The 2116-nt window shown below is 36.0% G+C and overlaps 1 long non-coding RNA gene across 1 annotated transcript; it reads left to right on the top strand.

Annotated features, from left to right (window-relative positions):
* The first annotated feature begins 349 nt into the window (after window positions 1–349).
* On the top strand, window positions 350–1716 carry LOC144824873 (uncharacterized). Its single transcript, XR_013609160.1, has 5 exons — window positions 350–437; window positions 526–769; window positions 870–1012; window positions 1121–1249; window positions 1615–1716. It is a non-coding gene; the product is annotated as an uncharacterized LOC144824873 (long non-coding RNA).
* The last annotated feature ends 400 nt before the right edge of the window (window positions 1717–2116 follow it).

Raw genomic sequence — 2116 nt, 5'->3', positions numbered from 1 at the left:
AATCGACCAGAGGCGACGGGCTGTCAGGAATCAGGAGCAGGGAGGCCGACTACATCAAAATAGGTAAGAATGAGAGAGAAAATATTAGCCTAACTCAGGGACATATAGAATTAGGAATAAGGGTACTTATAATGGGTAGAGGAACGAATAGGAAATAGAACTAACAGCAAAATGTGCCTATGGGTATAAATGTACACATGAAGACAAGTAAAGTACTGCTAATGATACATATATCAAGTCGACAACAAATAGGATAAGTAAGAAACAAATAGAGGATATCAAGAAAGATTCCCTACCAACAATATTTGTATTATACATCCACAGAAATCTATATATTCACGTGACTATACCCAGTAATGCAACACGTTGGCCGGTGATCTTCAATGGTAACCAAGAGGATCAAGTCAAAAGACGGCGCATGAATCCCTAAACACTGGGTAAGGGACCTCCTGTGTGGCAATATGACCATAGTGAATAGGAGTGATGTAAAGAGTGTATAATTGAGTGATTAATTAAATCTTTCAGATTAAAACCATCCCAGTAATACGGTGGCTCCTCCTGGCAGCAACCCCCAGGAAGAACATAGCAGACCAAAAGGTATAAGGTCAATGGCGCGAATGTCTATTATTATTAAATGTAGGATGGGCCCTGGGAATATATATATTAAGGAGAATATCTATTTCTATAGGTCCACATAAACTTCTTGAAGTCCGCCTAGAAATACAGATGGCTATGGAATGAATATTGGCCCAATATCCAAATAAAAGAGGTATGGAATTAGGTGATTGTTTCCCTGAGATGTTATAAACTAGGTACAAAAATTAATAATTCCAAAAGATGGTGATGTAAACAGAACTATCTTTTTTTAGATCTAGCACATTTGCTAATTGTACACGGCAGATCGTGACTCTTGTCTCTCATCGAGAAACCCATTGATTAAGACTTCCTGAAGCCTGCCTATAAATACAGAGGGCTATGGAATAAATATTGGCTTAATACCCAAAGGAAAGAGGTATGAAGTTACTTGAATGTCCTTCTGGGATTTATTAAAAACCAGAAATAAAAATGCAAATTAAGAACACCAAAAGATGGTCACCTAAAAATAAATATCTTATTCCAGATTAATCACAGTTGCTAATTGAACACGGCAGATCGTGAAAAATCTTTCATTCATCGAGAAAACCCTTGGAAACCACTTGGGGCCAAGCACTACCCTCCAGTAGAGCCACTCTTACTCCTCTGGAAAAAGGTATGCCCACATTAGATAAGGCATAAAATGCAAATGATTGCGTAGTAACAGCATTGGAATAGAGAATTCCAAGGGAAAGGCAAACATAGTTAAATTGTGTAGTTTCGTAGCATGCATAAAAATTGAGTATTGACGGGGGCTGAGTATAATATACGATGTAAGTAACAATTCCTTGATGTAAAAAATGAAGTGTTGTTCGATTTGGGCAAATTATATAAAAACGAGTATGGTTGTTTTTTTTAAAAAAAGATATGTGACAATCAGATATGTGAAATGTGAGAACAATGGGATAACTGAGACAGTGTTGTCAAATGATACATTAAGATATCAAATGGATGGTAACTCTATGTTTCTTAACTGTTTAGAATCTGTCCTGAAGAAGGTGTTCTATAAGAAAAACCGAAACGCCGCGTCGACCCTTGTGATTCTTTTCAATTTTAAAAAAAATTTTTTTGTGTATAAATTTTATGAAGCCTATTTGTCCTATTGAACATGTTTTTTAATTGTTTTTTATAAATACTTATATGAATGATTATTGATTGTGTAATTTTGATTATGTGAATAAATTTGAAACAAGAGTTTTTTACCAAACAAGTTTTGTGATATGTCTCAGATATTGTCATAGCTTCTAGTATTTGCAATTGTGGAATTATTGTCCCCGATGTTCTGTTGTATCTTTGCCTTTCCCGCCCATTTATCTGGCATGCTGTCTATAGTTAGACTTTTTCAGTACCTTTACTGAACGCTGGATACATCCTCTGAAGTCCATTTCTTTAATTGGGACTTTTTCTTTTTGACACTCATATTTCCCCCCAGTCCCTAATCAGCCTGTGCGGGGTCCTCCTCCCTTTGTTTATAATGTGGAAA

Source organism: Lissotriton helveticus, chromosome 3_1 (assembly GCF_964261635.1).
Source record: "Lissotriton helveticus chromosome 3_1, aLisHel1.1, whole genome shotgun sequence".
NCBI lineage: Eukaryota > Metazoa > Chordata > Amphibia > Caudata > Salamandridae > Lissotriton > Lissotriton helveticus.
This window is presented reverse-complemented; position numbering and strand designations above follow the sequence as displayed.